The sequence below is a fragment of the Lissotriton vulgaris genome, chromosome 4_1 (genome assembly GCF_964263255.1).
Source record: "Lissotriton vulgaris chromosome 4_1, aLisVul1.2, whole genome shotgun sequence".
Taxonomy (NCBI): domain Eukaryota; kingdom Metazoa; phylum Chordata; class Amphibia; order Caudata; family Salamandridae; genus Lissotriton; species Lissotriton vulgaris.
Window position 1 is genome coordinate 519555726 of NC_141691.1, and position 19052 is coordinate 519574777.

At 52.7% G+C, this 19052-nt stretch overlaps 26 non-coding genes across 26 annotated transcripts; 16 read left to right on the forward strand and 10 right to left on the reverse strand.

The window, feature by feature from the left end:
• The first annotated feature begins 99 nt into the window (after positions 1-99).
• TRNAE-UUC (transfer RNA glutamic acid (anticodon UUC)) lies at positions 100-171 on the forward strand. The gene has a single exon. It is a non-coding gene; the product is annotated as a tRNA-Glu (tRNA).
• A 618-nt stretch (positions 172-789) lies between these two features.
• Positions 790-861, forward strand: TRNAE-CUC (transfer RNA glutamic acid (anticodon CUC)). Its single transcript has one exon. It is a non-coding gene; the product is annotated as a tRNA-Glu (tRNA).
• A 1094-nt stretch (positions 862-1955) lies between these two features.
• Positions 1956-2038, reverse strand: TRNAL-UAA (transfer RNA leucine (anticodon UAA)). The gene has a single exon. It is a non-coding gene; the product is annotated as a tRNA-Leu (tRNA).
• Positions 2039-2281: 243 nt separating this feature from the next.
• On the forward strand, positions 2282-2353 carry TRNAE-UUC (transfer RNA glutamic acid (anticodon UUC)). The gene has a single exon. It is a non-coding gene; the product is annotated as a tRNA-Glu (tRNA).
• Positions 2354-3435: 1082 nt separating this feature from the next.
• TRNAL-UAA (transfer RNA leucine (anticodon UAA)) lies at positions 3436-3518 on the reverse strand. Its single transcript has one exon. It is a non-coding gene; the product is annotated as a tRNA-Leu (tRNA).
• Positions 3519-3761: 243 nt separating this feature from the next.
• On the forward strand, positions 3762-3833 carry TRNAE-UUC (transfer RNA glutamic acid (anticodon UUC)). Its single transcript has one exon. It is a non-coding gene; the product is annotated as a tRNA-Glu (tRNA).
• A 618-nt stretch (positions 3834-4451) lies between these two features.
• On the forward strand, positions 4452-4523 carry TRNAE-CUC (transfer RNA glutamic acid (anticodon CUC)). Its single transcript has one exon. It is a non-coding gene; the product is annotated as a tRNA-Glu (tRNA).
• Positions 4524-5617: 1094 nt separating this feature from the next.
• TRNAL-UAA (transfer RNA leucine (anticodon UAA)) lies at positions 5618-5700 on the reverse strand. The gene has a single exon. It is a non-coding gene; the product is annotated as a tRNA-Leu (tRNA).
• A 243-nt stretch (positions 5701-5943) lies between these two features.
• TRNAE-UUC (transfer RNA glutamic acid (anticodon UUC)) lies at positions 5944-6015 on the forward strand. The gene has a single exon. It is a non-coding gene; the product is annotated as a tRNA-Glu (tRNA).
• A 1082-nt stretch (positions 6016-7097) lies between these two features.
• On the reverse strand, positions 7098-7180 carry TRNAL-UAA (transfer RNA leucine (anticodon UAA)). Its single transcript has one exon. It is a non-coding gene; the product is annotated as a tRNA-Leu (tRNA).
• Positions 7181-7423: 243 nt separating this feature from the next.
• Positions 7424-7495, forward strand: TRNAE-UUC (transfer RNA glutamic acid (anticodon UUC)). The gene has a single exon. It is a non-coding gene; the product is annotated as a tRNA-Glu (tRNA).
• Positions 7496-8589: 1094 nt separating this feature from the next.
• On the reverse strand, positions 8590-8672 carry TRNAL-UAA (transfer RNA leucine (anticodon UAA)). The gene has a single exon. It is a non-coding gene; the product is annotated as a tRNA-Leu (tRNA).
• Positions 8673-8915: 243 nt separating this feature from the next.
• On the forward strand, positions 8916-8987 carry TRNAE-UUC (transfer RNA glutamic acid (anticodon UUC)). The gene has a single exon. It is a non-coding gene; the product is annotated as a tRNA-Glu (tRNA).
• Positions 8988-9605: 618 nt separating this feature from the next.
• TRNAE-CUC (transfer RNA glutamic acid (anticodon CUC)) lies at positions 9606-9677 on the forward strand. Its single transcript has one exon. It is a non-coding gene; the product is annotated as a tRNA-Glu (tRNA).
• Positions 9678-10759: 1082 nt separating this feature from the next.
• Positions 10760-10842, reverse strand: TRNAL-UAA (transfer RNA leucine (anticodon UAA)). Its single transcript has one exon. It is a non-coding gene; the product is annotated as a tRNA-Leu (tRNA).
• Positions 10843-11085: 243 nt separating this feature from the next.
• Positions 11086-11157, forward strand: TRNAE-UUC (transfer RNA glutamic acid (anticodon UUC)). Its single transcript has one exon. It is a non-coding gene; the product is annotated as a tRNA-Glu (tRNA).
• A 1082-nt stretch (positions 11158-12239) lies between these two features.
• On the reverse strand, positions 12240-12322 carry TRNAL-UAA (transfer RNA leucine (anticodon UAA)). The gene has a single exon. It is a non-coding gene; the product is annotated as a tRNA-Leu (tRNA).
• Positions 12323-12565: 243 nt separating this feature from the next.
• TRNAE-UUC (transfer RNA glutamic acid (anticodon UUC)) lies at positions 12566-12637 on the forward strand. The gene has a single exon. It is a non-coding gene; the product is annotated as a tRNA-Glu (tRNA).
• A 618-nt stretch (positions 12638-13255) lies between these two features.
• On the forward strand, positions 13256-13327 carry TRNAE-CUC (transfer RNA glutamic acid (anticodon CUC)). Its single transcript has one exon. It is a non-coding gene; the product is annotated as a tRNA-Glu (tRNA).
• Positions 13328-14409: 1082 nt separating this feature from the next.
• Positions 14410-14492, reverse strand: TRNAL-UAA (transfer RNA leucine (anticodon UAA)). The gene has a single exon. It is a non-coding gene; the product is annotated as a tRNA-Leu (tRNA).
• Positions 14493-14735: 243 nt separating this feature from the next.
• TRNAE-UUC (transfer RNA glutamic acid (anticodon UUC)) lies at positions 14736-14807 on the forward strand. The gene has a single exon. It is a non-coding gene; the product is annotated as a tRNA-Glu (tRNA).
• Positions 14808-15889: 1082 nt separating this feature from the next.
• On the reverse strand, positions 15890-15972 carry TRNAL-UAA (transfer RNA leucine (anticodon UAA)). The gene has a single exon. It is a non-coding gene; the product is annotated as a tRNA-Leu (tRNA).
• A 243-nt stretch (positions 15973-16215) lies between these two features.
• On the forward strand, positions 16216-16287 carry TRNAE-UUC (transfer RNA glutamic acid (anticodon UUC)). Its single transcript has one exon. It is a non-coding gene; the product is annotated as a tRNA-Glu (tRNA).
• Positions 16288-16905: 618 nt separating this feature from the next.
• Positions 16906-16977, forward strand: TRNAE-CUC (transfer RNA glutamic acid (anticodon CUC)). Its single transcript has one exon. It is a non-coding gene; the product is annotated as a tRNA-Glu (tRNA).
• A 1094-nt stretch (positions 16978-18071) lies between these two features.
• Positions 18072-18154, reverse strand: TRNAL-UAA (transfer RNA leucine (anticodon UAA)). The gene has a single exon. It is a non-coding gene; the product is annotated as a tRNA-Leu (tRNA).
• Positions 18155-18397: 243 nt separating this feature from the next.
• TRNAE-UUC (transfer RNA glutamic acid (anticodon UUC)) lies at positions 18398-18469 on the forward strand. The gene has a single exon. It is a non-coding gene; the product is annotated as a tRNA-Glu (tRNA).
• Positions 18470-19052: the final 583 nt, after the last annotated feature.

Here is a 19052-nt window from a genome sequence, read left to right on the forward strand (position 1 = left end):
CTAACTTTCTCCCACTCGGACCTTACCGTTAATTTTTATATTGGAGTTAGCTTAGTCACAATAAGGGGGTGAGCAAGGCAGGCACACTAGAGCATCTACTCCCTGGTGGTCTAGTGGCTAGGATTCGGCGCTTTCACCGCCGCGGCCCGGGTTCGATTCCCGGTCAGGGAAGATCCCTCTAAAGCATAGATTGCTTAATTTGTCTGTGTATCTTTTTTAAAAGAAGGTCTTTAAAAAGGCACCCCTCCCAATAGATGAAAGCGGAGGAATGGGGCTTGTTCTCCTGTGCCCCAGGTTGCTTTGCCCCCATTGACCTAAGCCACCTTTGTGCGCACGCAGTCCCCCACCCAGTCAGGTGCTCTATGTTGGCGTGAAGTGCAGTACCAGCTCAACAGAAAGGTAAATTGCTGGAAAACCCTGCTGTGATGCATACATCTACTTTGGAGCACTCTTCTCCTTTGCACTCTTGAATCGCTTAAGCGCAATGTATTCTTCCAGCAAGCTGAATAACGAGATAGGTGAGAGAAGGTGTACCAGCTGTCTGTGCGCCATCAGCAGCCACTAGGTGTCCCTCTTGTGTTTTCCCGGGGATCCTGATTGTGCAGGAATTCATCGGTTCAGTAGCAAGGGGGAGAGGATGGCCTGTGCCTGGAAGTGACAGGCAGTCTGGTGGCATCATGAGGATTAAGTTCCGATTCATATTTGCTGTAGAATAAAATATGTTTTCAGCCCCCATGAGCTTTGTCACTCGGAGAGCAGTGTATGAACTTTTGCTGCACGGCTCTGGGCTCCCTGGTGGTCTAGTGGTTAGGATTCGGCGCTCTCACCGCCGCGGCCTGGGTTCGATTCCCGGTCAGGGAAAAGTCCCTCTTCTGACCTTGAAAGCTTTTCCTTCCCGTAGGTCAGGGCTTCTCAAAATGAAGTTGCTTTTCTGACTCACAATTTGCCTAGCATGACGCAGTATCGCTCAAAATATGATTTTCGCAAGGTTCCTTTAGAGCTGCTTCCCATGGTGGGAGGCAAGGCTCTTGAGCAAGTGAGATCCTGTATTCCGAGGCGCGCTTCCTTTTGTAGGCTTCTGACCCCATGGCCTGTGGCAGGTAGTCCTCCTTTGACTGGGCCGCAGGCTTTGTCTCCAAATGGCGTCCTGGACCCACTGCAACCCACCTGTTTGCTAAAACGGAAGTCTGCCTCTGGGTAAGAAAAAGCTGAGCTGCACGTACGGAAAGCGGCAGAGGCCAGAGGCGGGGAGGGTGTGGCAAGGGCTGCCTGATTTGCATAGTGACCTGTTGCATCTTGGGAATGTACAGGCTTTGGAGCTTAACAGGTACTGCAGGTGTCTGCCTGGCCTGAGAGATGCCTGTCTGGTGCTCCCCTCAGGACACACAGGCCTTCCATTCGAGCATGAAGGGTGAGGGACATGGGTCACCCTCATATACAGGGGTGTGGGCATGGGCAGGATAGGTTGTGGGGGACCCGTCAGGGCATTGCCCGTTTGGAAGCCCGTTCGGAAGGCGAGAGGAGGCGGGGCAGGAAACTCTGCTCAATTTCTTTCCCAGAGGCCTGTGGAGAACCCTTTGCACGTTTGAGCCAGCCGGGTCTGCATCAGCAGATCCTGCTCCACTGGGAAGGGAGAGCCTGTAGGCGTAAATCAAAAAAAGGGGAGAAATCTGCAAATTCTAGCGGCAGACCCATGTTGCCCAGGAAGCAATCCCTTTCTCCTACTCCCTATAGTGGAAAAAGACATAGGAGGTGTATTTCTCTAGGCAGGGGCTCTGTGTAGATGGCACTTCATTGCTCTGGGAAGCATCCATGCTGGTGGAAGAGTAGCAGCAGACTCCACACCTGAGGCTTGAATGGGGACCGTTGGGGAGGGGCAGTGGGAGGCCGAGGAGGGCGGAGGAAAATGCTTTTCAAAAGCATCTGCACGTTCCTACAAACCTGCTGAAAACCCATACCAGGAATGGGGCTCGAGCCCATGCGGACAAACGTCCATTGGATCTTAAGTCCAACGCCTTAACCACTCGGCCACCCTGGTGAGACCCAAGGATTTACTTTCTTCAACTCCCTTTTTATGCTTGCTGCTGTAGCACCAGCTGTCCAGCAAGAGGTGATTGCAGAGTTAAAAGGCTTTTGCAGGAGGTTAAAAGTAATTGCTTATAACAAACACACTGTGTGACACCTAACTTTCTCCCACTCGGACCTTACCGTTAATTTTTATATTGGAGTTAGCTTAGTCACAATAAGGGGGTGAGCAAGGCAGGCACACTAGAGCATCTACTCCCTGGTGGTCTAGTGGCTAGGATTCGGCGCTTTCACCGCCGCGGCCCGGGTTCGATTCCCGGTCAGGGAAAAGTCCCTCTTCTGACCTTGAAAGCTTTTCCTTCCCGTAGGTCAGGGCTTCTCAAAATGAAGTTGCTTTTCTGACTCACAATTTGCCTAGCATGACGCAGTATCGCTCAAAATATGATTTTCGCAAGGTTCCTTTAGAGCTGCTTCCCATGGTGGGAGGCAAGGCTCTTGAGCAAGTGAGATCCTGTATTCCGAGGCGCGCTTCCTTTTGTAGGCTTCTGACCCCATGGCCTGTGGCAGGTAGTCCTCCTTTGACTGGGCCGCAGGCTTTGTCTCCAAATGGCGTCCTGGACCCACTGCAACCCACCTGTTTGCTAAAACGGAAGTCTGCCTCTGGGTAAGAAAAAGCTGAGCTGCACGTACGGAAAGCGGCAGAGGCCAGAGGCGGGGAGGGTGTGGCAAGGGCTGCCTGATTTGCATAGTGACCTGTTGCATCTTGGGAATGTACAGGCTTTGGAGCTTAACAGGTACTGCAGGTGTCTGCCTGGCCTGAGAGATGCCTGTCTGGTGCTCCCCTCAGGACACACAGGCCTTCCATTCGAGCATGGAGGGTGAGGGACATGGGTCACCCTCATATACAGGGGTGTGGGCATGGGCAGGATAGGTTGTGGGGGACCCGTCAGGGCATTGCCCGTTCGGAAGGCGAGAGGAGGCGGGGCAGGAAACTCTGCTCAATTTCTTTCCCAGAGGCCTGTGGAGAACCCTTTGCACGTTTGAGCCAGCCGGGCCTGCATCAGCAGATCCTGCTCCACTGGGAAGGGAGAGCCTGTAGGCGTAAATCAAAAAAAGGGGAGAAATCTGCAAATTCTAGCGGCAGACCCATGTTGCCCAGGAAGCAATCAGTTTCTCCTACTCCCTATAGTGGAAAAAGACATAGGAGGTGTATTTCTCTAGGCAGGGGCTCTGTGTAGATGGCACTTCATTGCTCTGGGAAGCATCCATGCTGGTGGAAGAGTAGCAGCAGACTCCACACCTGAGGCTTGAATGGGGACCGTTGGGGAGGGGCAGTGGGAGGCCGAGGAGGGCGGTGGAAAATGCTTTTCAAAAGCATCTGCACGTTCCTACAACCCTGCTGAAAACCCATACCAGGAATGGGGCTCGAGCCCATGCGGACAAACGTCCATTGGATCTTAAGTCCAACGCCTTAACCACTCGGCCACCCTGGTGAGACCCAAGGATTTACTTTCTTCAACTCCCTTTTTATGCTTGCTGCTGTAGCACCAGCTGTCCAGCAAGAGGTGATTGCAGAGTTAAAAGGCTTTTGCAGGAGGTTAAAAGTAATTGCTTATAACAAACACACTGTGTGACACCTAACTTTCTCCCACTCGGACCTTACCGTTAATTTTTATATTGGAGTTAGCTTAGTCACAATAAGGGGGTGAGCAAGGCAGGCACACTAGAGCATCTACTCCCTGGTGGTCTAGTGGCTAGGATTCGGCGCTTTCACCGCCGCGGCCCGGGTTCGATTCCCGGTCAGGGAAGATCCCTCTAAAGCATAGATTGCTTAATTTGTCTGTGTATCTTTTTTAAAAGAAGGTCTTTAAAAAGGCACCCCTCCCAATAGATGAAAGCGGAGGAATGGGGCTTGTTCTCCTGTGCCCCAGGTTGCTTTGCCCCCATTGACCTAAGCCACCTTTGTGCGCACGCAGTCCCCCACCCAGTCAGGTGCTCTATGTTGGCGTGAAGTGCAGTACCAGCTCAACAGAAAGGTAAATTGCTGGAAAACCCTGCTGTGATGCATACATCTACTTTGGAGCACTCTTCTCCTTTGCACTCTTGAATCGCTTAAGCGCAATGTATTCTTCCAGCAAGCTGAATAACGAGATAGGTGAGAGAAGGTGTACCAGCTGTCTGTGCGCCATCAGCAGCCACTAGGTGTCCCTCTTGTGTTTTCCCGGGGATCCTGATTGTGCAGGAATTCATCGGTTCAGTAGCAAGGGGGAGAGGATGGCCTGTGCCTGGAAGTGACAGGCAGTCTGGTGGCATCATGAGGATTAAGTTCCGATTCATATTTGCTGTAGAATAAAATATGTTTTCAGCCCCCATGAGCTTTGTCACTCGGAGAGCAGTGTATGAACTTTTGCTGCACGGCTCTGGGCTCCCTGGTGGTCTAGTGGTTAGGATTCGGCGCTCTCACCGCCGCGGCCTGGGTTCGATTCCCGGTCAGGGAAAAGTCCCTCTTCTGACCTTGAAAGCTTTTCCTTCCCGTAGGTCAGGGCTTCTCAAAATGAAGTTGCTTTTCTGACTCACAATTTGCCTAGCATGACGCAGTATCGCTCAAAATATGATTTTCGCAAGGTTCCTTTAGAGCTGCTTCCCATGGTGGGAGGCAAGGCTCTTGAGCAAGTGAGATCCTGTATTCCGAGGCGCGCTTCCTTTTGTAGGCTTCTGACCCCATGGCCTGTGGCAGGTAGTCCTCCTTTGACTGGGCCGCAGGCTTTGTCTCCAAATGGCGTCCTGGACCCACTGCAACCCACCTGTTTGCTAAAACGGAAGTCTGCCTCTGGGTAAGAAAAAGCTGAGCTGCACGTACGGAAAGCGGCACAGGCCAGAGGCGGGGAGGGTGTGGCAAGGGCTGCCTGATTTGCATAGTGACCTGTTGCATCTTGGGAATGTACAGGCTTTGGAGCTTAACAGGTACTGCAGGTGTCTGCCTGGCCTGAGAGATGCCTGTCTGGTGCTCCCCTCAGGACACACAGGCCTTCCATTCGAGCATGAAGGGTGAGGGACATGGGTCACCCTCATATACAGGGGTGTGGGCATGGGCAGGATAGGTTGTGGGGGACCCGTCAGGGCATTGCCCGTTTGGAAGCCCGTTCGGAAGGCGAGAGGAGGCGGGGCAGGAAACTCTGCTCAATTTCTTTCCCAGAGGCCTGTGGAGAACCCTTTGCACGTTTGAGCCAGCCGGGTCTGCATCAGCAGATCCTGCTCCACTGGGAAGGGAGAGCCTGTAGGCGTAAATCAAAAAAAGGGGAGAAATCTGCAAATTCTAGCGGCAGACCCATGTTGCCCAGGAAGCAATCCCTTTCTCCTACTCCCTATAGTGGAAAAAGACATAGGAGGTGTATTTCTCTAGGCAGGGGCTCTGTGTAGATGGCACTTCATTCCTCTGGGAAGCATCCATGCTGGTGGAAGAGTAGCAGCAGACTCCACACCTGAGGCTTGAATGGGGACCGTTGGGGAGGGGCAGTGGGAGGCCGAGGAGGGCGGAGGAAAATGCTTTTCAAAAGCATCTGCACGTTCCTACAAACCTGCTGAAAACCCATACCAGGAATGGGGCTCGAGCCCATGCGGACAAACGTCCATTGGATCTTAAGTCCAACGCCTTAACCACTCGGCCACCCTGGTGAGACCCAAGGATTTACTTTCTTCAACTCCCTTTTTATGCTTGCTGCTGTAGCACCAGCTGTCCAGCAAGAGGTGATTGCAGAGTTAAAAGGCTTTTGCAGGAGGTTAAAAGTAATTGCTTATAACAAACACACTGTGTGACACCTAACTTTCTCCCACTCGGACCTTACCGTTAATTTTTATATTGGAGTTAGCTTAGTCACAATAAGGGGGTGAGCAAGGCAGGCACACTAGAGCATCTACTCCCTGGTGGTCTAGTGGCTAGGATTCGGCGCTTTCACCGCCGCGGCCCGGGTTCGATTCCCGGTCAGGGAAAAGTCCCTCTTCTGACCTTGAAAGCTTTTCCTTCCCGTAGGTCAGGGCTTCTCAAAATGAAGTTGCTTTTCTGACTCACAATTTGCCTAGCATGACGCAGTATCGCTCAAAATATGATTTTCGCAAGGTTCCTTTAGAGCTGCTTCCCATGGTGGGAGGCAAGGCTCTTGAGCAAGTGAGATCCTGTATTCCGAGGCGCGCTTCCTTTTGTAGGCTTCTGACCCCATGGCCTGTGGCAGGTAGTCCTCCTTTGACTGGGCCGCAGGCTTTGTCTCCAAATGGCGTCCTGGACCCACTGCAACCCACCTGTTTGCTAAAACGGAAGTCTGCCTCTGGGTAAGAAAAAGCTGAGCTGCACGTACGGAAAGCGGCAGAGGCCAGAGGCGGGGAGGGTGTGGCAAGGGCTGCCTGATTTGCATAGTGACCTGTTGCATCTTGGGAATGTACAGGCTTTGGAGCTTAACAGGTACTGCAGGTGTCTGCCTGGCCTGAGAGATGCCTGTCTGGTGCTCCCCTCAGGACACACAGGCCTTCCATTCGAGCATGGAGGGTGAGGGACATGGGTCACCCTCATATACAGGGGTGTGGGCATGGGCAGGATAGGTTGTGGGGGACCCGTCAGGGCATTGCCCGTTCGGAAGGCGAGAGGAGGCGGGGCAGGAAACTCTGCTCAATTTCTTTCCCAGAGGCCTGTGGAGAACCCTTTGCACGTTTGAGCCAGCCGGGCCTGCATCAGCAGATCCTGCTCCACTGGGAAGGGAGAGCCTGTAGGCGTAAATCAAAAAAAGGGGAGAAATCTGCAAATTCTAGCGGCAGACCCATGTTGCCCAGGAAGCAATCAGTTTCTCCTACTCCCTATAGTGGAAAAAGACATAGGAGGTGTATTTCTCTAGGCAGGGGCTCTGTGTAGATGGCACTTCATTGCTCTGGGAAGCATCCATGCTGGTGGAAGAGTAGCAGCAGACTCCACACCTGAGGCTTGAATGGGGACCGTTGGGGAGGGGCAGTGGGAGGCCGAGGAGGGCGGTGGAAAATGCTTTTCAAAAGCATCTGCACGTTCCTACAACCCTGCTGAAAACCCATACCAGGAATGGGGCTCGAGCCCATGCGGACAAACGTCCATTGGATCTTAAGTCCAACGCCTTAACCACTCGGCCACCCTGGTGAGACCCAAGGATTTACTTTCTTCAACTCCCTTTTTATGCTTGCTGCTGTAGCACCAGCTGTCCAGCAAGAGGTGATTGCAGAGTTAAAAGGCTTTTGCAGGAGGTTAAAAGTAATTGCTTATAACAAACACACTGTGTGACACCTAACTTTCTCCCACTCGGACCTTACCGTTAATTTTTATATTGGAGTTAGCTTAGTCACAATAAGGGGGTGAGCAAGGCAGGCACACTAGAGCATCTACTCCCTGGTGGTCTAGTGGCTAGGATTCGGCGCTTTCACCGCCGCGGCCCGGGTTCGATTCCCGGTCAGGGAAAAGTCCCTCTTCTGACCTTGAAAGCTTTTCCTTCCCGTAGGTCAGGGCTTCTCAAAATGAAGTTGCTTTTCTGACTCACAATTTGCCTAGCATGACGCAGTATCGCTCAAAATATGATTTTCGCAAGGTTCCTTTAGAGCTGCTTCCCATGGTGGGAGGCAAGGCTCTTGAGCAAGTGAGATCCTGTATTCCGAGGCGCGCTTCCTTTTGTAGGCTTCTGACCCCATGGCCTGTGGCAGGTAGTCCTCCTTTGACTGGGCCGCAGGCTTTGTCTCCAAATGGCGTCCTGGACCCACTGCAACCCACCTGTTTGCTAAAACGGAAGTCTGCCTCTGGGTAAGAAAAAGCTGAGCTGCACGTACGGAAAGCGGCAGAGGCCAGAGGCGGGGAGGGTGTGGCAAGGGCTGCCTGATTTGCATAGTGACCTGTTGCATCTTGGGAATGTACAGGCTTTGGAGCTTAACAGGTACTGCAGGTGTCTGCCTGGCCTGAGAGATGCCTGTCTGGTGCTCCCCTCAGGACACACAGGCCTTCCATTCGAGCATGAAGGGTGAGGGACATGGGTCACCCTCATATACAGGGGTGTGGGCATGGGCAGGATAGGTTGTGGGGGACCCGTCAGGGCATTGCCCGTTTGGAAGCCCGTTCGGAAGGCGAGAGGAGGCGGGGCAGGAAACTCTGCTCAATTTCTTTCCCAGAGGCCTGTGGAGAACCCTTTGCACGTTTGAGCCAGCCGGGCCTGCATCAGCAGATCCTGCTCCACTGGGAAGGGAGAGCCTGTAGGCGTAAATCAAAAAAAGGGGAGAAATCTGCAAATTCGAGCGGCAGACCCATGTTGCCCAGGAAGCAATCAGTTTCTCCTACTCCCTATAGTGGAAAAAGACATAGGAGGTGTATTTCTCTAGGCAGGGGCTCTGTGTAGATGGCACTTCATTGCTCTGGGAAGCATCCATGCTGGTGGAAGAGTAGCAGCAGACTCCACACCTGAGGCTTGAATGGGGACCGTTGGGGAGGGGCAGTGGGAGGCCGAGGAGGGCGGAGGAAAATGCTTTTCAAAAGCATCTGCACGTTCCTACAAACCTGCTGAAAACCCATACCAGGAATGGGGCTCGAGCCCATGCGGACAAACGTCCATTGGATCTTAAGTCCAACGCCTTAACCACTCGGCCACCCTGGTGAGACCCAAGGATTTACTTTCTTCAACTCCCTTTTTATGCTTGCTGCTGTAGCACCAGCTGTCCAGCAAGAGGTGATTGCAGAGTTAAAATGCTTTTGCAGGAGGTTAAAAGTAATTGCTTATAACAAACACACTGTGTGACACCTAACTTTCTCCCACTCGGACCTTACCGTTAATTTTTATATTGGAGTTAGCTTAGTCACAATAAGGGGGTGAGCAAGGCAGGCACACTAGAGCATCTACTCCCTGGTGGTCTAGTGGCTAGGATTCGGCGCTTTCACTGCCGCGGCCCGGGTTCGATTCCCGGACAGGGAAGATCCCTCTAAAGCATAGATTGCTTAATTTGTCTGTGTATCTTTTTTAAAAGAAGGTCTTTAAAAAGGCACCCCTCCCAATAGATGAAAGCGGAGGAATGGGGCTTGTTCTCCTGTGCCCCAGGTTGCTTTGCCCCCATTGACCTAAGCCACCTTTGTGCGCACGCAGTCCCCCACCCAGTCAGGTGCTCTATGTTGGCGTGAAGTGCAGTACCAGCTCAACAGAAAGGTAAATTGCTGGAAAACCCTGCTGTGATGCATACATCTACTTTGGAGCACTCTTCTCCTTTGCACTCTTGAATCGCTTAAGCGCAATGTATTCTTCCAGCAAGCTGAATAACGAGATAGGTGAGAGAAGGTGTACCAGCTGTCTGTGCGCCATCAGCAGCCACTAGGTGTCCCTCTTGTGTTTTCCCGGGGATCCTGATTGTGCAGGAATTCATCGGTTCAGTAGCAAGGGGGAGAGGATGGCCTGTGCCTGGAAGTGACAGGCAGTCTGGTGGCATCATGAGGATTAAGTTCCGATTCATATTTGCTGTAGAATAAAATATGTTTTCAGCCCCCATGAGCTTTGTCACTCGGAGAGCAGTGTATGAACTTTTGCTGCACGGCTCTGGGCTCCCTGGTGGTCTAGTGGTTAGGATTCGGCGCTCTCACCGCCGCGGCCTGGGTTCGATTCCCGGTCAGGGAAAAGTCCCTCTTCTGACCTTGAAAGCTTTTCCTTCCCGTAGGTCAGGGCTTCTCAAAATGAAGTTGCTTTTCTGACTCACAATTTGCCTAGCATGACGCAGTATCGCTCAAAATATGATTTTCGCAAGGTTCCTTTAGAGCTGCTTCCCATGGTGGGAGGCAAGGCTCTTGAGCAAGTGAGATCCTGTATTCCGAGGCGCGCTTCCTTTTGTAGGCTTCTGACCCCATGGCCTGTGGCAGGTAGTCCTCCTTTGACTGGGCCGCAGGCTTTGTCTCCAAATGGCGTCCTGGACCCACTGCAACCCACCTGTTTGCTAAAACGGAAGTCTGCCTCTGGGTAAGAAAAAGCTGAGCTGCACGTACGGAAAGCGGCAGAGGCCAGAGGCGGGGAGGGTGTGGCAAGGGCTGCCTGATTTGCATAGTGACCTGTTGCATCTTGGGAATGTACAGGCTTTGGAGCTTAACAGGTACTGCAGGTGTCTGCCTGGCCTGAGAGATGCCTGTCTGGTGCTCCCCTCAGGACACACAGGCCTTCCATTCGAGCATGGAGGGTGAGGGACATGGGTCACCCTCATATACAGGGGTGTGGGCATGGGCAGGATAGGTTGTGGGGGACCCGTCAGGGCATTGCCCGTTCGGAAGGCGAGAGGAGGCGGGGCAGGAAACTCTGCTCAATTTCTTTCCCAGAGGCCTGTGGAGAACCCTTTGCACGTTTGAGCCAGCCGGGCCTGCATCAGCAGATCCTGCTCCACTGGGAAGGGAGAGCCTGTAGGCGTAAATCAAAAAAAGGGGAGAAATCTGCAAATTCTAGCGGCAGACCCATGTTGCCCAGGAAGCAATCCCTTTCTCCTACTCCCTATAGTGGAAAAAGACATAGGAGGTGTATTTCTCTAGGCAGGGGCTCTGTGTAGATGGCACTTCATTGCTCTGGGAAGCATCCATGCTGGTGGAAGAGTAGCAGCAGACTCCACACCTGAGGCTTGAATGGGGACCGTTGGGGAGGGGCAGTGGGAGGCCGAGGAGGGCGGAGGAAAATGCTTTTCAAAAGCATCTGCACGTTCCTACAAACCTGCTGAAAACCCATACCAGGAATGGGGCTCGAACCCATGCGGACAAACGTCCATTGGATCTTAAGTCCAACGCCTTAACCACTCGGCCACCCTGGTGAGACCCAAGGATTTACTTTCTTCAACTCCCTTTTTATGCTTGCTGCTGTAGCACCAGCTGTCCAGCAAGAGGTGATTGCAGAGTTAAAAGGCTTTTGCAGGAGGTTAAAAGTAATTGCTTATAACAAACACACTGTGTGACACCTAACTTTCTCCCACTCAGACCTTACCGTTAATTTTTATATTGGAGTTAGCTTAGTCACAATAAGGGGGTGAGCAAGGCAGGCACACTAGAGCATCTACTCCCTGGTGGTCTAGTGGCTAGGATTCGGCGCTTTCACCGCCGCGGCCCGGGTTCGATTCCCGGTCAGGGAAAAGTCCCTCTTCTGACCTTGAAAGCTTTTCCTTCCCGTAGGTCAGGGCTTCTCAAAATGAAGTTGCTTTTCTGACTCACAATTTGCCTAGCATGACGCAGTATCGCTCAAAATATGATTTTCGCAAGGTTCCTTTAGAGCTGCTTCCCATGGTGGGAGGCAAGGCTCTTGAGCAAGTGAGATCCTGTATTCCGAGGCGCGCTTCCTTTTGTAGGCTTCTGACCCCATGGCCTGTGGCAGGTAGTCCTCCTTTGACTGGGCCGCAGGCTTTGTCTCCAAATGGCGTCCTGGACCCACTGCAACCCACCTGTTTGCTAAAACGGAAGTCTGCCTCTGGGTAAGAAAAAGCTGAGCTGCACGTACGGAAAGCGGCAGAGGCCAGAGGCGGGGAGGGTGTGGCAAGGGCTGCCTGATTTGCATAGTGACCTGTTGCATCTTGGGAATGTACAGGCTTTGGAGCTTAACAGGTACTGCAGGTGTCTGCCTGGCCTGAGAGATGCCTGTCTGGTGCTCCCCTCAGGACACACAGGCCTTCCATTCGAGCATGGAGGGTGAGGGACATGGGTCACCCTCATATACAGGGGTGTGGGCATGGGCAGGATAGGTTGTGGGGGACCCGTCAGGGCATTGCCCGTTCGGAAGGCGAGAGGAGGCGGGGCAGGAAACTCTGCTCAATTTCTTTCCCAGAGGCCTGTGGAGAACCCTTTGCACGTTTGAGCCAGCCGGGCCTGCATCAGCAGATCCTGCTCCACTGGGAAGGGAGAGCCTGTAGGCGTAAATCAAAAAAAGGGGAGAAATCTGCAAATTCGAGCGGCAGACCCATGTTGCCCAGGAAGCAATCAGTTTCTCCTACTCCCTATAGTGGAAAAAGACATAGGAGGTGTATTTCTCTAGGCAGGGGCTCTGTGTAGATGGCACTTCATTGCTCTGGGAAGCATCCATGCTGGTGGAAGAGTAGCAGCAGACTCCACACCTGAGGCTTGAATGGGGACCGTTGGGGAGGGGCAGTGGGAGGCCGAGGAGGGCGGAGGAAAATGCTTTTCAAAAGCATCTGCACGTTCCTACAAACCTGCTGAAAACCCATACCAGGAATGGGGCTCGAGCCCATGCGGACAAACGTCCATTGGATCTTAAGTCCAACGCCTTAACCACTCGGCCACCCTGGTGAGACCCAAGGATTTACTTTCTTCAACTCCCTTTTTATGCTTGCTGCTGTAGCACCAGCTGTCCAGCAAGAGGTGATTGCAGAGTTAAAATGCTTTTGCAGGAGGTTAAAAGTAATTGCTTATAACAAACACACTGTGTGACACCTAACTTTCTCCCACTCGGACCTTACCGTTAATTTTTATATTGGAGTTAGCTTAGTCACAATAAGGGGGTGAGCAAGGCAGGCACACTAGAGCATCTACTCCCTGGTGGTCTAGTGGCTAGGATTCGGCGCTTTCACCGCCGCGGCCCGGGTTCGATTCCCGGTCAGGGAAGATCCCTCTAAAGCATAGATTGCTTAATTTGTCTGTGTATCTTTTTTAAAAGAAGGTCTTTAAAAAGGCACCCCTCCCAATAGATGAAAGCGGAGGAATGGGGCTTGTTCTCCTGTGCCCCAGGTTGCTTTGCCCCCATTGACCTAAGCCACCTTTGTGCGCACGCAGTCCCCCACCCAGTCAGGTGCTCTATGTTGGCGTGAAGTGCAGTACCAGCTCAACAGAAAGGTAAATTGCTGGAAAACCCTGCTGTGATGCATACATCTACTTTGGAGCACTCTTCTCCTTTGCACTCTTGAATCGCTTAAGCGCAATGTATTCTTCCAGCAAGCTGAATAACGAGATAGGTGAGAGAAGGTGTACCAGCTGTCTGTGCGCCATCAGCAGCCACTAGGTGTCCCTCTTGTGTTTTCCCGGGGATCCTGATTGTGCAGGAATTCATCGGTTCAGTAGCAAGGGGGAGAGGATGGCCTGTGCCTGGAAGTGACAGGCAGTCTGGTGGCATCATGAGGATTAAGTTCCGATTCATATTTGCTGTAGAATAAAATATGTTTTCAGCCCCCATGAGCTTTGTCACTCGGAGAGCAGTGTATGAACTTTTGCTGCACGGCTCTGGGCTCCCTGGTGGTCTAGTGGTTAGGATTCGGCGCTCTCACCGCCGCGGCCTGGGTTCGATTCCCGGTCAGGGAAAAGTCCCTCTTCTGACCTTGAAAGCTTTTCCTTCCCGTAGGTCAGGGCTTCTCAAAATGAAGTTGCTTTTCTGACTCACAATTTGCCTAGCATGACGCAGTATCGCTCAAAATATGATTTTCGCAAGGTTCCTTTAGAGCTGCTTCCCATGGTGGGAGGCAAGGCTCTTGAGCAAGTGAGATCCTGTATTCCGAGGCGCGCTTCCTTTTGTAGGCTTCTGACCCCATGGCCTGTGGCAGGTAGTCCTCCTTTGACTGGGCCGCAGGCTTTGTCTCCAAATGGCGTCCTGGACCCACTGCAACCCACCTGTTTGCTAAAACGGAAGTCTGCCTCTGGGTAAGAAAAAGCTGAGCTGCACGTACGGAAAGCGGCAGAGGCCAGAGGCGGGGAGGGTGTGGCAAGGGCTGCCTGATTTGCATAGTGACCTGTTGCATCTTGGGAATGTACAGGCTTTGGAGCTTAACAGGTACTGCAGGTGTCTGCCTGGCCTGAGAGATGCCTGTCTGGTGCTCCCCTCAGGACACACAGGCCTTCCATTCGAGCATGGAGGGTGAGGGACATGGGTCACCCTCATATACAGGGGTGTGGGCATGGGCAGGATAGGTTGTGGGGGACCCGTCAGGGCATTGCCCGTTCGGAAGGCGAGAGGAGGCGGGGCAGGAAACTCTGCTCAATTTCTTTCCCAGAGGCCTGTGGAGAACCCTTTGCACGTTTGAGCCAGCCGGGCCTGCATCAGCAGATCCTGCTCCACTGGGAAGGGAGAGCCTGTAGGCGTAAATCAAAAAAAGGGGAGAAATCTGCAAATTCTAGCGGCAGACCCATGTTGCCCAGGAAGCAATCCCTTTCTCCTACTCCCTATAGTGGAAAAAGACATAGGAGGTGTATTTCTCTAGGCAGGGGCTCTGTGTAGATGGCACTTCATTGCTCTGGGAAGCATCCATGCTGGTGGAAGAGTAGCAGCAGACTCCACACCTGAGGCTTGAATGGGGACCGTTGGGGAGGGGCAGTGGGAGGCCGAGGAGGGCGGAGGAAAATGCTTTTCAAAAGCATCTGCACGTTCCTACAAACCTGCTGAAAACCCATACCAGGAATGGGGCTCGAACCCATGCAGACAAACGTCCATTGGATCTTAAGTCCAACGCCTTAACCACTCGGCCACCCTGGTGAGACCCAAGGATTTACTTTCTTCAACTCCCTTTTTATGCTTGCTGCTGTAGCACCAGCTGTCCAGCAAGAGGTGATTGCAGAGTTAAAAGGCTTTTGCAGGAGGTTAAAAGTAATTGCTTATAACAAACACACTGTGTGACACCTAACTTTCTCCCACTCAGACCTTACCGTTAATTTTTATATTGGAGTTAGCTTAGTCACAATAAGGGGGTGAGCAAGGCAGGCACACTAGAGCATCTACTCCCTGGTGGTCTAGTGGCTAGGATTCGGCGCTTTCACCGCCGCGGCCCGGGTTCGATTCCCGGTCAGGGAAAAGTCCCTCTTCTGACCTTGAAAGCTTTTCCTTCCCGTAGGTCAGGGCTTCTCAAAATGAAGTTGCTTTTCTGACTCACAATTTGCCTAGCATGACGCAGTATCGCTCAAAATATGATTTTCGCAAGGTTCCTTTAGAGCTGCTTCCCATGGTGGGAGGCAAGGCTCTTGAGCAAGTGAGATCCTGTATTCCGAGGCGCGCTTCCTTTTGTAGGCTTCTGACCCCATGGCCTGTGGCAGGTAGTCCTCCTTTGACTGGGCCGCAGGCTTTGTCTCCAAATGGCGTCCTGGACCCACTGCAACCCACCTGTTTGCTAAAACGGAAGTCTGCCTCTGGGTAAGAAAAAGCTGAGCTGCACGTACGGAAAGCGGCAGAGGCCAGAGGCGGGGAGGGTGTGGCAAGGGCTGCCTGATTTGCATAGTGACCTGTTGCATCTTGGGAATGTACAGGCTTTGGAGCTTAACAGGTACTGCAGGTGTCTGCCTGGCCTGAGAGATGCCTGTCTGGTGCTCCCCTCAGGACACACAGGCCTTCCATTCGAGCATGGAGGGTGAGGGACATGGGTCACCCTCATATACAGGGGTGTGGGCATGGGCAGGATAGGTTGTGGGGGACCCGTCAGGGCATTGCCCGTTCGGAAGGCGAGAGGAGGCGGGGCAGGAAACTCTGCTCAATTTCTTTCCCAGAGGCCTGTGGAGAACCCTTTGCACGTTTGAGCCAGCCGGGCCTGCATCAGCAGATCCTGCTCCACTGGGAAGGGAGAGCCTGTAGGCGTAAATCAAAAAAAGGGGAGAAATCTGCAAATTCTAGCGGCAGACCCATGTTGCCCAGGAAGCAATCAGTTTCTCCTACTCCCTATAGTGGAAAAAGACATAGGAGGTGTATTTCTCTAGGCAGGGGCTCTGTGTAGATGGCACTTCATTGCTCTGGGAAGCATCCATGCTGGTGGAAGAGTAGCAGCAGACTCCACACCTGAGGCTTGAATGGGGACCGTTGGGGAGGGGCAGTGGGAGGCCGAGGAGGGCGGAGGAAAATGCTTTTCAAAAGCATCTGCACGTTCCTACAAACCTGCTGAAAACCCATACCAGGAATGGGGCTCGAGCCCATGCGGACAAACGTCCATTGGATCTTAAGTCCAACGCCTTAACCACTCGGCCACCCTGGTGAGACCCAAGGATTTACTTTCTTCAACTCCCTTTTTATGCTTGCTGCTGTAGCACCAGCTGTCCAGCAAGAGGTGATTGCAGAGTTAAAAGGCTTTTGCAGGAGGTTAAAAGTAATTGCTTATAACAAACACACTGTGTGACACCTAACTTTCTCCCACTCGGACCTTACCGTTAATTTTTATATTGGAGTTAGCTTAGTCACAATAAGGGGGTGAGCAAGGCAGGCACACTAGAGCATCTACTCCCTGGTGGTCTAGTGGCTAGGATTCGGCGCTTTCACCGCCGCGGCCCGGGTTCGATTCCCGGTCAGGGAAGATCCCTCTAAAGCATAGATTGCTTAATTTGTCTGTGTATCTTTTTTAAAAGAAGGTCTTTAAAAAGGCACCCCTCCCAATAGATGAAAGCGGAGGAATGGGGCTTGTTCTCCTGTGCCCCAGGTTGCTTTGCCCCCATTGACCTAAGCCACCTTTGTGCGCACGCAGTCCCCCACCCAGTCAGGTGCTCTATGTTGGCGTGAAGTGCAGTACCAGCTCAACAGAAAGGTAAATTGCTGGAAAACCCTGCTGTGATGCATACATCTACTTTGGAGCACTCTTCTCCTTTGCACTCTTGAATCGCTTAAGCGCAATGTATTCTTCCAGCAAGCTGAATAACGAGATAGGTGAGAGAAGGTGTACCAGCTGTCTGTGCGCCATCAGCAGCCACTAGGTGTCCCTCTTGTGTTTTCCCGGGGATCCTGATTGTGCAGGAATTCATCGGTTCAGTAGCAAGGGGGAGAGGATGGCCTGTGCCTGGAAGTGACAGGCAGTCTGGTGGCATCATGAGGATTAAGTTCCGATTCATATTTGCTGTAGAATAAAATATGTTTTCAGCCCCCATGAGCTTTGTCACTCGGAGAGCAGTGTATGAACTTTTGCTGCACGGCTCTGGGCTCCCTGGTGGTCTAGTGGTTAGGATTCGGCGCTCTCACCGCCGCGGCCTGGGTTCGATTCCCGGTCAGGGAAAAGTCCCTCTTCTGACCTTGAAAGCTTTTCCTTCCCGTAGGTCAGGGCTTCTCAAAATGAAGTTGCTTTTCTGACTCACAATTTGCCTAGCATGACGCAGTATCGCTCAAAATATGATTTTCGCAAGGTTCCTTTAGAGCTGCTTCCCATGGTGGGAGGCAAGGCTCTTGAGCAAGTGAGATCCTGTATTCCGAGGCGCGCTTCCTTTTGTAGGCTTCTGACCCCATGGCCTGTGGCAGGTAGTCCTCCTTTGACTGGGCCGCAGGCTTTGTCTCCAAATGGCGTCCTGGACCCACTGCAACCCACCTGTTTGCTAAAACGGAAGTCTGCCTCTGGGTAAGAAAAAGCTGAGCTGCACGTACGGAAAGCGGCAGAGGCCAGAGGCGGGGAGGGTGTGGCAAGGGCTGCCTGATTTGCATAGTGACCTGTTGCATCTTGGGAATGTACAGGCTTTGGAGCTTAACAGGTACTGCAGGTGTCTGCCTGGCCTGAGAGATGCCTGTCTGGTGCTCCCCTCAGGACACACAGGCCTTCCATTCGAGCATGAAGGGTGAGGGACATGGGTCACCCTCATATACAGGGGTGTGGGCATGGGCAGGATAGGTTGTGGGGGACCCGTCAGGGCATTGCCCGTTTGGAAGCCCGTTCGGAAGGCGAGAGGAGGCGGGGCAGGAAACTCTGCTCAATTTCTTTCCCAGAGGCCTGTGGAGAACCCTTTGCACGTTTGAGCCAGCCGGGTCTGCATCAGCAGATCCTGCTCCACTGGGAAGGGAGAGCCTGTAGGCGTAAATCAAAAAAAGGGGAGAAATCTGCAAATTCTAGCGGCAGACCCATGTTGCCCAGGAAGCAATCCCTTTCTCCTACTCCCTATAGTGGAAAAAGACATAGGAGGTGTATTTCTCTAGGCAGGGGCTCTGTGTAGATGGCACTTCATTGCTCTGGGAAGCATCCATGCTGGTGGAAGAGTAGCAGCAGACTCCACACCTGAGGCTTGAATGGGGACCGTTGGGGAGGGGCAGTGGGAGGCCGAGGAGGGCGGAGGAAAATGCTTTTCAAAAGCATCTGCACGTTCCTACAAACCTGCTGAAAACCCATACCAGGAATGGGGCTCGAGCCCATGCGGACAAACGTCCATTGGATCTTAAGTCCAACGCCTTAACCACTCGGCCACCCTGGTGAGACCCAAGGATTTACTTTCTTCAACTCCCTTTTTATGCTTGCTGCTGTAGCACCAGCTGTCCAGCAAGAGGTGATTGCAGAGTTAAAAGGCTTTTGCAGGAGGTTAAAAGTAATTGCTTATAACAAACACACTGTGTGACACCTAACTTTCTCCCACTCGGACCTTACCGTTAATTTTTATATTGGAGTTAGCTTAGTCACAATAAGGGGGTGAGCAAGGCAGGCACACTAGAGCATCTACTCCCTGGTGGTCTAGTGGCTAGGATTCGGCGCTTTCACCGCCGCGGCCCGGGTTCGATTCCCGGTCAGGGAAAAGTCCCTCTTCTGACCTTGAAAGCTTTTCCTTCCCGTAGGTCAGGGCTTCTCAAAATGAAGTTGCTTTTCTGACTCACAATTTGCCTAGCATGACGCAGTATCGCTCAAAATATGATTTTCGCAAGGTTCCTTTAGAGCTGCTTCCCATGGTGGGAGGCAAGGCTCTTGAGCAAGTGAGATCCTGTATTCCGAGGCGCGCTTCCTTTTGTAGGCTTCTGACCCCATGGCCTGTGGCAGGTAGTCCTCCTTTGACTGGGCCGCAGGCTTTGTCTCCAAATGGCGTCCTGGACCCACTGCAACCCACCTGTTTGCTAAAACGGAAGTCTGCCTCTGGGTAAGAAAAAGCTGAGCTGCACGTACGGAAAGCGGCAGAGGCCAGAGGCGGGGAGGGTGTGGCAAGGGCTGCCTGATTTGCATAGTGACCTGTTGCATCTTGGGAATGTACAGGCTTTGGAGCTTAACAGGTACTGCAGGTGTCTGCCTGGCCTGAGAGATGCCTGTCTGGTGCTCCCCTCAGGACACACAGGCCTTCCATTCGAGCATGGAGGGTGAGGGACATGGGTCACCCTCATATACAGGGG